Source organism: Triturus cristatus, chromosome 1_2, assembly GCF_964204655.1.
Source record: "Triturus cristatus chromosome 1_2, aTriCri1.1, whole genome shotgun sequence".
Classification (NCBI taxonomy): domain Eukaryota; kingdom Metazoa; phylum Chordata; class Amphibia; order Caudata; family Salamandridae; genus Triturus; species Triturus cristatus.
In genome coordinates, this window is record NC_140580.1 from 929,637,170 (window position 1) to 929,650,441 (window position 13,272).

At 43.7% G+C, this 13,272-nt stretch overlaps 1 long non-coding RNA gene across 1 annotated transcript in view; it reads right to left on the minus strand.

The window, feature by feature from the left end:
- Positions 1-13,056, minus strand: part of LOC146868352 (uncharacterized) — a 73,038-nt gene extending 59,982 nt beyond the window's left edge. The window contains exon 1 of the long non-coding RNA XR_014966205.1: positions 13,024-13,056. This is a non-coding gene — a long non-coding RNA (uncharacterized LOC146868352). The remainder of the gene's footprint in view (positions 1-13,023) is intronic.
- Positions 13,057-13,272: the final 216 nt, after the last annotated feature.

Below are 13,272 nucleotides of genomic sequence, written 5' to 3' on the forward strand. Positions count from 1 at the left end.
GAACTTCCCTAGTTCTTTTATGAATGGTTCCCCGAACAGCCCTCCTTTTGCGACTGCTCCTGCTTCAGAGTCTGCCAGATCGCCAAACTTAGGGTCCACTTTTATAAGCAGGGAGCGGCAACGCTCTGTTGATAGGGCACAGTTCGCATTACCCCAAAACAATATAGCTCTCTGAGCCCAACCCGAAAGGGTCTCTGGGAAAATGAGGGCACTTGATGTTTTCACCTCCTCCGCCATGTTGAGTATTTTAGTGAGGAGCCCCAGGGTATCCAGGAGTTTGTCCTGGCATGCTCTCCATGAATGATCAATACCCTATTTAGGATCCTTCATAAACTTCTGCAAAAAGGTGGCCATACGCAGGTCAATTTCGAGGGTAAGGGCCACCTTCCCCTCCAATGATGGATGTGAACATTCTGCCTGGAGGCAGTTATGTGCTTCCTTTTTGAGAGGTCTACGGATGCGTCCTGCCACATAGCATGCAACCTTATCGGCCAGGGCCCATTCAGAAGACCGAGGATTATGTCCTCAGGGTCTAACATGTCCGAAATATCTTGGGAGGTATTTAAGGGCCGAGAGGAGCGGCCGTGACTGGAAGGACCAGGTTCATTGTCCGGATCCCCTGAACCCTTGGGTTGGAGGGGAGGAATGGTAGGAGGAAATCCCCCATCCCAAAGCGGGTTGTGTCACAAGAAAAGTTTGACGCAGCCTGTCATAGGCGCCATAGGCGCCATAGGCGCCATAGGCGTCCAAATCCACCCCTGCCTCATCGGTATGTTTTGCAGGGAGCCCGCGGAATCCGATAGGGTTGGGGCAGGGCCCAAAGTGTTGAAGGGGGGAATGGTGACCATGGGCAGAGGTGTCAACTTTTCAAACGCATGGGCAATTTGGCGGGAGAGTCTCTCCTTTAATGGAATCATAGCCTCCTCCACTGCCCTATAGATTGAGGCGTCCACCGCATCGTAAAAATCATCATCCCAGGGAAGGTCTGCCATAGGATCCTTCACCCACTGGGACTTATCCTCATAGTCCATGACACTGAATTTAAGCGGACTAGTGAGGGAAAAAATGAATAATTAAGTCTGTGTGGCAGACTGGTAATCCTTATCAAGTGGCCACTTATTGGGGGACTGGGTGGCAGTCCAAATGTCTGTGCGAGGTTTTCGCAGGATTTATTATTGGGCCCAAGTCCTGGGACACAGGTCTGGAGTGTAGCAGTTGAAATATGTCCGGATTGGGTAATGTGTCCTCAAAAGGCCTCTTAGGGCCAAGTACAGACCTTGTCAGGAGTAGGAGAAAACAGTAATACAGACTCTGCAGCTAACAATGCTTGCCCCGCGCTGCAGAGCTTGCTACAAATCCGATCGGCCTGATAACAAGGGCCCAATCCTACAGACCTGTCTGGGCGTCTACCTAATCCAGCAAGATTCAGGGGGTACAGCGTGGTCAATGAAATCCCTCTGAGAGGAATTTCAAATGAAAGCGCCGCGCCCGCTATGCCTCCCGCACCCTCTAGTGGCAGGAGACCAACTGCACACCAGGACGGGACGCGTAAGAGCGAGATCGCTCATGCGTCCCAAAGCTGCACAGGTGGTTGGGGAAAAACCAGAAAATTGGCAACAAACGAGGCGGAGTCGTGAGAAAAGATTCACAACACTTCAATAAAAAGATACATTAGAATGAAGCAAATAATAAAATACTGACGTGAGAAGCAATTAACAAAATACTGAAGTGAAAACGCCTCACAGCTATAACGATTCGAGAGTCGCAGTAACGCTTTAAGAGCGGCAACGACTCGAGAGTCACAAATCAGTAATTATCATGGAATCTTAATGAAATTTCATGCAAAACATTGTTCATTAAGAGAGGATGGTTCAAGGTACTTATCATGGATGCGCAGCAGTGATGTTTTATGGGAAAAGTAGTTTTGTTCTAGAGTTATATGGCTGCTGTTTAAATAAAGTGAAGAAAGAAGGCATAATCCTCGCCTCCAGTCATGACATAGAATGGGAATAAATGGCTTCCAGGGTGATTCACCATCGTATATAAAATAAGTGTCAACAAAAAAAATTATATATTGACACAAAAATAACAAACTATTTTAGCAAGTGGTTAAATGGATATAAAATAATAACATATATCTCTACTTAGTTATTGAAGCTAAAACCACATACACACATATAAACAGTAACACCAACTAAGATGCAAAGTAAAGGTCCTCCTAATGTATTTACTCCTGATGTAAAGTACTGCTGATGTACTCACTGTGTTGACTCCAGGCCTGAGCCGAAAAACTCCACAAAAGTTTGCAGAGTTGCATCCTCCACAAGTCTATTCTTCTGAGGGGGTGGCTATGACGGAGAGACACGCCTCCGTGTAGCTACTGGTGACCACGCCCCTCCCGACGGCGATGGCGGTGCTTCACAGCAGCTCTGGCGTTTGCAGCAGCAGCAGCTGAAGACAACGCGGTTTAGCTAAACTTTTTTCCGCGTGCTGCCAGCAGAAAGTTTTAGCTCCTGTAGTTGGATTTTTGTTGCTCAGATCCGGGTAAAGTTTGGTGCACCGTGGACCCGGGAAAGTAACAACACGGAAAGCTGAGCAATATAGGGACCAGACCGGGCCATAGCGCGACGCCGGCTTTTTTCCTCGAGTTTGAGTGCTGAGAAACATAATGCTGGACCAGTTCAGAGGTTAATGCAGATAATTTATTGTCTCAGCTGTCAGGAAGCATGAGGAAGTAAACCACGGCAGAAAGAAGTGGAGGTGAGAGGTGAGGATAGGTGAGGAGATTGGGAAGAGTGAGGTGAGGTCTGGTGGAGCCCAGTAGAAGTGGTGAAAGTGGTGGAAGTGGTGAAAAGTGAACTTTAAGGGCGAAGTAGCGGTGATAATTTACGCTAGAAAGAGGAGAAATTGCCTTAAGTCAAGCATGGTAGTTTATTACTCGCATCGCACTGCTGGAGTCGGCAATGGGGAGACATAATAGACAAAACAATCCTATCTCCAAAGTCGATACGGCAGCTGGCCTAAAGGCAAAGACCCGTCAGGCTCTAGCTCAGGCAAAAACGCTATCTTCTGGAACAGGAAAAGCAGGACCGTTGGGGAGCCGCCCTGATCATAACTGCAGTTTTGAGAGCTCAGAAGACGATCCTACTGATGAGTGTCCCCGAGTAAGCCTGGGAGACAGAATCTCCCCTACGGAATTTACAAAAGGAATCGATGGGATACATGAACCGAAAGCAGATAATTCCGCAGTTGTTGCAACTACCAAAAGTAGTAAAGAGGAGGGAAAAAGTCTCAAAGAGTTTCCCCTCTTTATGAAAAAGTTAATGCATTCGGCTCCTTCCCCGCCTAATACATCTCAGATGCGGGTTACGGATCTTGCCAGCCCTTGCCAGCTCCCCCAGCTCCCCCTCGATCTCAGTTCGCCTTTTTCACCGGATACCTCCTCCGTCTCTTTAGCGCCTCCTCAAGATCAAAACTCGTTGACTTTATCCATCTTATCACAAGGTTTGAATGTTGATTCCTTGAATCTCGCTCCTGCGCCTGCAGTAGAATCCATCCAGCCGGCACTCTCTCAGCCTGTCCTCAACCAGTCTTTATTTCATAGTAATCCGGTATCTTCCCCTGGGTCCCAGGAACAGCTACAACAATTGGCTCATAGCCAAAAGGTGCGGAAGTTATTAGATACCTCTCAAAAAACTGCTTCCAGCTTAGTTTCAGATTCTGTTCATTCTGTAGATCCTGTAGAAATTCAGATGGATGACTCAACAAGACAGCTCGATATTAAAACGATGCTTAATCTTATTCTGGATGAAATAAGAGATATGAAAAGGTCTCAGGAAAATGAAATTGCTTTTCATCTCCGTCTGGGAAAGATAGAAGAGGCTGTGGCCGGTTTTCCAGGTAAAATACAGGAAGGAGAGTGCAGGATCTCTCAATTGGAGGACCAGATAACCGGATTGTCTAGCAAAGTCCGAAAAGCTACAAAGGACAGGAGTACTCTAGAAATGAAGCTCGAGGAGTTGGAAAACCATTCTCGGCGTTCCAACTTACGTTTAGTAGGAATTCCGGAGGGATTTGAAGGGGCCCAGACATCACAATGGGTAGAATCCTTTATTAAGGATAAAGTCCTCACAGAGTTTAGCGGGGATCTCACAATCACCAGGGCCCATCGAGTTCCGTTTCATTCCTTGCCAGGTACGAGTGGCCCCTGCACTATTTTAGTCAATTTTGCTGACTTTCGGATAAAGGAGAGGATCTTGTCCAAAGCCATTCAGCAGAGACAATTCCCGGTTAATGAGACCTCCAATTGTAGAATTTTTTCCGATATGTCTGCCGCTGCTGCTCGGAGACGTAAAGAATTTGTTAAACTGCTGTTTTTGTTCAAAGCTCAAGGTGCTCAGGCATCAATCGCACAACAGTCAAAATTGTGTGTACTTGTTAAAGGGAAATTTCATATGTTCACTAACCTAAACGATGCACAGGATCTTCTTAAGGAAATTTCCAGTTCCAGTTCATAATAAAGACATTGTCTTAAGAATGTTTTTCTTCTTTTTGATAGCCATTTTTTTATCTCTTCAGAGTTTAAAAGTGAGCTATTGTATGTATTTTCCTATCTCCTATTGCTTGTTTGTTTTGCAATTTTCCTTTTTTTTAATTTTTTTGGCAGTTAGGTGGTGTATAGCATCCGTGTGCCGGTCAAGGGGGGGGGTGGTTACCCCGGGTGCAGATTCATGGCACCCATTAAAATAGCTACGGGTAGTAAGAGGTGGTTAGCGTGTTGGGACACCTCTTCTGGGGGTTGGGTTGAGAGGGCAAAGGGGGGTGTAGGGAGGGTAAAAAAGAATAGCAGTAAAAAGAGCAGAAGTAGGGGCATTGAAGTAAAAGCTTTTAAGAAAATGAGAGTGTTTAAATGTTTCGATTTTGGTATGCTTTTTTTGATTTCTATTTATCTACAATCAGGGCAATCAGGGGAAAATGAGTAGTGCGTGTCTCATTATCTCCATTAATGCTAATGGGATATTAAATAAATCTAAATATGGAGCTTTAATAAGGTGGCTAGTATCGTGTTCGCCCCAGGTACTATTTTTCCAGGAAACCCATTTGAAAACTAATTTTCCTAAATTATATCTCCCCAGGTTTTTTTCGCATGTGTTTTTTGCCTCTGCTGGGTTAGCTAAAAGAGGGGTTGCGATTTATTTCTGCCGTAGTCTTCCTTGGGAATTTGGTCAAATTCGGAGAGGCCCCCTAGGGCGCTGGCTCTGGGTTAAGGCCAAATTAAACGGGACGACTTTAAATTTCTTAAACTAGTACAGCCCGATAGTAGATGATACTAAAGCCCTACTTAAAATCAGTGAGCTACTCAGAGGGGCCCCCTGGAAAAATAATTCTGGGCGGGGATTTCAATTTTATTCAAGAGCTGAAAAAAGACGCTTAAAATAAAAATAATAAAGAACTGAAACCCCAAACAAAGAAAGTCTTGGAAGCCTTAAAACAGGAACATCTACTCATGAATCAATGGCGCCAACATAATCAGACCGTTGCGAAATTTACTTGTTACTCCAATCAATTTCACACGGCTTCTCGGATTGATTTTTTCCTTATATCACGATCCCTTAAGGTCTTAGATACCACAATAGGCGCTAACCCATTTTCAGATCATTGTTTAATTTCTGTGGAGTTTGAGATCGAAGGGGGAGCTAAGATTCAATCCAGGTGGCAGATGGATCGTCTACTCCTCCAAGATCCCAATTGGGTAGCTCAAACCAAAGAGTAGATACTAGAGTTTTTTAATTTAAATGAAGGCTCAGCAGAAATGTTTTCAGTTTGGGGCGGGTTTAAGGCAGCCATTAGAGGCCAGATGATTGCACGCTCAGCTGCTCAGTCTAGAGAAAGGAGGGAAAAGATCAATCAACTCCAACAGGCTGTAAATCATGCTACCAATCTGAGAGATACTCTACCTCTGGGGAGGGGAGATGCTGCTTTACAGCTAGAAAGGGCGAAGGCAGCCTTAAAATATTTTTTTAATTGAGGAAATCAACAGTTCCAAAACTTTCCAATAAAAAGTATACGAGGAGAGACAAATGGTGAGCAAAATTTTAGCGGGTCAAACAAAAACTAAACAGGAAAAAGCTTTAATAACAGAGATCGTTGACTCAAAATATTATTAAAGATCAAGAAGGCATAGCTCAAGTATTTATGGGTCACTACTCTCAGCTTTATTCCACCAAATATGAGGTAGGGGTAGATCTTATTCATGAATACTTTGATGAAGTTAATCTTCCTGTTTTACCTGCCCCGTTAGTTGATCAACTTGAGAGTGATATTTTGGCCACAGAAATTTTAGACACAGTCAAATCTATAGCTGGAGCGAAAGCCTGTGGAGCAGACGGGCTCCCAATTGAATTCAATAAAATCTTTTCTAAAGAATTGACTCCTTTTCTGGTCAAATCATTCAATGTTGTTAAATCGGGAGGTATAGTCCCCCCGAGATTTAAGGAGTCTATCATCGTCAGTTTTGTTAAAAAAGGGAAAGACCACAAAGATGTAAACTCGTATAGGCCAATCAGCCTCCTTAATGCTGATTTTAAGATTTTGATGAAAATATGGGCCCAACGTTTTACCCTGATTGCCCAGGCCTTAATCCACCCTGACCAGTCTGGCTTTGGGAGGTCTATGTCGTCCAATACCGGGTTTTTAATCCAGGCCCTTGATTATGTTTCTATCAACAAAATTCCAATTTTGGTTTCAATGGTCGATGCCGAAAAGGCATTCGACCTGGTAAACTGGGATGCTTTGTTTCTCGGTATGCAAAAATTTGGATTCCCGGCTCAGATAATTACTATGTTGAAAAATATTTATCAAGGTGCCCAAGCCAGGGTGGTAGGTAATGCCAATGCGACAGGGGGCAATCAATATTAATCGAGGAACCAGACAAGGGAGTCCGATGTCCCCCATTTTGTTTACTTTTTTTATTGAGCCCCTAGCAATAAGAATTCGTGAAAATCCTGAAATCAAATCACCAATAGAAGGAATGGCAAAATTAAAATTATTCGCCGACGATATAATCTTATATCTACGACCTGATAAATCTAATTTCGATCAAGTTCTATTTGAATTTAGTCAATTTGAACAGATCGGTGGATATAAAATTAATCAAAACAAAACGGAGATTCTAGTAATGAATGCTGATTGTAACTTTTGTAACTTTGTAACTTTTTGCCTTTAAATCTTAAATCTCAAGCCCTAAAAACAGAACCGATTAGATACTTGGGTATCTATGTTTCTAACAGTTTGATTAACTATTCAGTTTGAACTATTTATTTATGCGCAATAAAATAAAAATTCTGCTTGATAGAGGGACTCTTCTTTCTTTAACCATAATTTGCCGTGTAGCACTAATTAAAATGTCAATACTCCCCTTATTAATTTTTCTTTTTATAATGTTCCATTAAAGATCAACTCTAATTTCTTTCGAGAAATTGAGTCAATGATCAGGGATTTTGTTTGGAATAAGAAAGCATCCAGGGTTAAATTGTCAGTATTGCAGTTGGGAACTGCTCAAGGGGGTCTAGCATTGCCAAATATTCGTTTTTAGGTCTCGCCTGAGACAGCGCTTTAGCGCTGTTCTGGCTAGACTTATAGTAAGCACTTTTGGAAGTGCAAACGAGTGCTTTCAGGCCGCCAACTACTGTGCATGTGTGCCGGGCGCGCGCACCATTTGGCAGCCTGAAAGCACTCGTTGTCTTTCACTTTCGCCTGTCACACAGCCGCGCTTTGAAGTGTGATCGCGATTGCGATCACTTACATTTCGCGGGCGCTTTGATGTTTTCAGTGAGCCGCGCGGCCACTGAGGACATCAAAGCGCCCGTGAACACCATTTGCCACCCCCACCTCTTCAGCCAACTTACTCGCCATGTCTGCTTTAGGTCACACCTGAGCCAGCGCTGCTCTGTTTAGTGTCCTATTCCCACCCCCCTCCCGTTGTCCATGTTCCTTTTCTTCAAACCCCCCTTCCGCTGTCTCGCAGCTCGTGGGCCATGGAAGTGCATTTGGTGACCGCTCGTCAAAGCCCTCCCTGCTCTGCAACAAATTGCAGTGCCTCCTGCGGCGCCACAATGGCATGTTCCTGCGCCTCCAGGTGCACTCAGCCAGCCCCTCCAGCGCTCCATTGCACGCCCGCCAGCTCACCTGGCCCTGACGAGGTCGCCATGTCCTGTCCCGGTGGGCTCCTGCCCCCTCGCCTGCCCTACACAGGGATCCATCCCGGCTCCCACAGCTCACATCCACGCAGATCTCACAGCGCAGGTGGCTTCATGGCTCTGGGGCGCTTTGCTTAAGCACGGCACCCGCATTCGTAGGTATAACATAGTTCAGCGCAAAAGCTCCGTCCCGAGGGTGTTCTCCACAAATGACTGCTAAAGCTGCACTTTTTTTGTTTCTGTTCCTCCTTATGTTTTTGTTCCAACTTATTATTAGTACTTTAAATGCTAATGCACTTTAAATAACGGAATGGGATATCTTAAATGCTAATGCACTTTAAATAACGGAATGGGATATCTTTCATGCATGCCCTTAAACACCCGTCCAGCAAACTTTCTATCAAGCCCTTTTTTCTTTCACGTAAATCAAACGTGGTTAGTGAGCATGCTGCTGGTGCGAAAAGTGGTTCTTATAATACGTTTAATAGATGACTCATAGACCATTCAAAATTGACGCAAACTCAAACATGACAACAGAAAAAAAGAACCTTTTTTTTGCAGATAATGCTGCTCGTTCATTCCATGTGTATAGGAGGGAGTGGAGAATCGTTCCAGTCACAAAGTAACAAAAGCATTCATTCTCAATCACATGTAGACATGAGACGGTCCGATTTCAGTCACTGCGCATGAGAATTGCCTAATAAGTCCCATGAAAACAAAGACTGATGAGGAGAAATGCACTTAAAAGTGTATTCCGTGTAACGTGAATCAAGACAAATTACATTATGTCAAAGCCATTTTAATTGCACACGTATGCGGAATGTTCGGCAATGAAAGTGGCAGAACACAATGTAGTCTATCATCGCAGATATCGAATGTTTATGTTCTTTTCATTGAGAAAATACAACAGTGCCTTGTAACATGAAAAGTAGCATTGCTAAAGTTCACAAAGTACTCAAATCCCACAAAAAATAACACCTAAAAGCACAAATCATTAATTGGAAAGACACATCAGGCACATTCGCATGCACAAAATGGTGTATGAATAATTGGACTGGTTTGCACATGCCTAGCTAGAAATCCTTTTTTTTTTTAAATGGCCATCGTGAATCGTCAGACCCACTGTCAAAGCACAGATCTGGGTTATGAACTCGAGCTAAAATCTTATTTAGTAAGACTGCTAGTTTATTAGCTAGTGACTGGTTAATGTCAGAATCTGACGATTTAAAGCCTGCAAGGGGTTACTTCGTACGAGATTCTTTTCAACTTATTTGGAGCAGACCATGACACCGGAGAAAGGACCCTGGTCCTAGATGGCCCGCAGTCAGTGCGCCATTTGAAAGGGGGTCCCTTGGACACATTTATGCTTCTCCATGTCAGTGAGTGCAGTCACTCACTGCGCCCAACTGCATGGGAGTCTTTGTCCCTCTAAAAGTGCAGGCTGGTTTCACCCACACTTTGAAAGGCTGCTTAAGTTTGATGGTCCATCTTTAACTAACGCGCAGCAAGAGTAAGCAGCTAACCTGGGGGCAGCACATCATCACATTTTCAATGCAATAGGTCTCGCATTTACGCAGGTTTGAGCTATTGACATTGCAAATAACAATGCCTTTTATTTTTTTTATTTTTTTTAACATATTTAAAAGGCATTGTCATTTACAATGCAAATAGCTTAAACTCACATAAATGCGAGACCTATTGCATTGCAAATGCTTGTTACTATATGGCAGCGATTATGGATCTCGCACACATACCTACTCCCTGCTGACGAGAGGCAACTACCTCGAAACACGTGTCCAGGGATGGCTAACGCGACACTTATTTTCATTTTAATCTTTTGGCATAGGCGTACCCGCCGACGCTACTTCATGGACCACAATTCTTTGGGGTAACACGCTGGTAGGACTAGCAGAGTGCGGCCAATCGGATTTTTGTTTACATTCAGGCTCCCTTGAGCCGGTGGGGCTGACGAGCCCATGGCTACGCACCTGCGCGCCTTGAGTGGTACTTTACCTGAGAATATTTTTTGGCAGCCTACGCAGCAACCCTACACACATACCTACTCCCTGCTGACGAGAGGCAACTACCCCGAAACACGTGTCCAGGGATGGCTAACGCGACACTTATTTTCATTTTAATCTTTTGGCATAGGCGTACCCGCCGACGCTACTTCATGGACCACAATTCTTTGGGATAACACGCTGGTAGGACTAGCAGAGTGCGGCCAATCGGATCATTGCCAAATATTCGTTAATACTATATGGCAGCGATTATGGATCTCGCAGCACGTTTACTGGATCCTAATGGGCTGCTTGATATGTTTTTTTATCACAGAATGATACAAGAGGCAGGTTCGCAAGTTCCGATTTTTTTTAAAACAGTTAAACTACCCAAAAAGACCAGGTATAAGACCATCCGGGAATTCTCCGACAGACTACAGTCTTGTTTTAAACTGGTAGGGTCCGGTGGTTTTTATTACTTAAAATTGGAAGAGTGTAAGATCTTTGGGCTTCAAATCCATTCTAGTAAGCTCAAAAAATGGAGAGATTCTGGTTTGGGTGATTTGGGCTCTTTTTTTCTAAGCCGGAAACTCATCACCTGGCAAGAGGTCCAGGTCAGGCCTAGTAATCAATTAAAGACTGTTTTTTTGGAATATTTACAGATTGTAAATTTAATAAATAAATACAGTCTTTCGGAATGCGGGTCACCACCACCTCTGGCTAATGCCCTTTATAAAGCGAAATTAAAAGGAGTGGGGAACTGGTATACTTTACTGAGTAAGGGCGAAGAGTCGTCCTTGGTTGAAGGTATTTTGGCCAAAATAACTTATGAAACTAACTGCTCCTTCTCGAGGCAGAAATGGGAGCAGATCACCCAGTTAGGAGGCAAGGCCCTTAGAGCTGCCAATTTTAAAAAGATGTCGTTTTTATCCCGTTGGTTGGCCTATTTTACTCCAAAAGCTTTAAATAAACGCTTTCCAGGAGATGAAAATAAATGCTTCCGATGCCAGCTTCGAGAGGGAGGCGACTGGCTTCACATTTTTTTTACTTGCCCTAAACTCGAAATGTTTTGGCGTAAAATGTTTTCATCAATTAGTCAGGCCATTGACAAGACGCTTGACCCTGAAGCTGAGGTTGCTTTATTTGGTATCTCAACAAAAAGATCTGACTTGTCCAAAGCCGAAGAGTTTTATACGGCGATCTGTTCTTTAGTAGCCCGCTCCTTAATCCTTGAAAATTGGAGATCAGAGGAGATTCCTTCTTATCTAAAATGGGTGAATAAAATGAAAAGGACAAAAAAGTTTGAAGAGGTCTACGCCAAAAGAGTTAGGGGCAATGAACAAGTTTACCAGAAACTGGATTTTTTTTAATAGTGATCAGTTAATGACTGGTACCTAGCACTTTAGCACAGGACACTTTATCTATATAAGAAGTGCAGGATTAGTAAATATGCACATCTTTTTTGGGTTGGCAAAGGGAAACGATAAGAATTATAATGTAGGGTTGTCTACATATCCCATGTTTAAATATTTTGCACCATTTGTATCTTTCTGGAATTGTGATTTTAGAAACGACTGCATGCTGCACTTTTTTACCGGCTTCCTGCTCTGTATCAACCATAATTGCTAAATGCTATTAATTAATTAAGATTTTACTAGATCTTGCTTGATGTTTTCATTATTTTTTCTATCATTGATTATTGTACAATGTTTTTATGCTCATCTCTGCTGCTCAATAAAAAATTTAAAAAAAAAAAAAAGTTTGCAGAGTTCCGCGAGCTGGCGGAGTATTGCAGTATTCACTATTCACACTAACAGGCAATGATTTAAAAAACGTATAATTGCAGGAAATGTTACTATTCTGAATACACGCACTGTCGTGACTCTCCTTCTTTATGTGAAAGAAACATGGCTTGTCAGAAGAAACACCTGATCTGTTGCAGACTGGCCATGTTTAATTCCTTCTAGATGGCTCATCCATGTAAAACTAGCACCTTTATCAGCAGCAAAACCTGACAATGTGCTTAACCTTAGCAACACAAAAACATAAAGTCAGCGACTAGTCTTCAACTGACTGCCTTAAAAAAATGTTTCGCAGTGGAGACAAACATACCTGGAATGATCCTCCCGATTTATCACAAAAAAAAAAAAATCAGTAAACAAAAGCTTACTTTTATCAGTTTCATCAACTAGACAAGTATTCCAAAGACGCAATAGCGCAAACATAACCACACGCATATTATCCACAATAAAGGTGCATGATGTTATGCATAATAAAGGTACGTCTTTAATAATATATGCAGGACTGACAAGTCATACCTTCGCTACTATGGAACACACATCCCTACCTCAAAGCAACCTAGAGTCCCGAAAACACAGCGTTTGAAATCCATTCCATACCTAGGCTGACACCCACCCCCCATCCCTTGGCAACATGTGCCTCGCAAACCTCCCACTTCACACTCCCCCAGACAACATCACATTCCCTGCATTCCTACGGCAATACTCTCTTAAACTCTATTTGGCAGCAGGCGCCCACAAGTGCCTGGCAGCTACCTTACACTCTCTCTGGCAGCAGGCCCTGGTGACTGGGGACAGAGTTCATACTGGCATATAAGTCCACCAGTATGGGGGCATGCAAACAGGATTCAACAGAGGTCAGCCGACAGTCACAGACATGAGTCCGACAGTAGTAACCAAAATCTCTACCGGCAGGATTCCATTCAATGTCCCAGGCCTTATGGGTGCGCAGAAGATGGCAGCACCCAATTTAAAACAGTCAAAGCGTCTGTGTGCTGTTAGAACCAGGAGCGGACAGAAACTCACCTGGGAATTGTGTGAGGCCTTGTTGCTTGGTCTCCTGAAGGTCCGTTCTGTGAATCTCACGCTGCTTCTCCTACTGCCGCCATCTTCTCTCGCACACACTGGCACGTAGACAGTCACATTGTGTGAGACCTTCTGAGAAGTGGGTAGGTAGCAGGAAGGGACATCGCGCGCGCGGAAGATTGAAGCTCACCGGAACGCAGCTAAAAATGCTGGACAATGAGATGACGCTCGAATGGGCGTGGCGTGCCA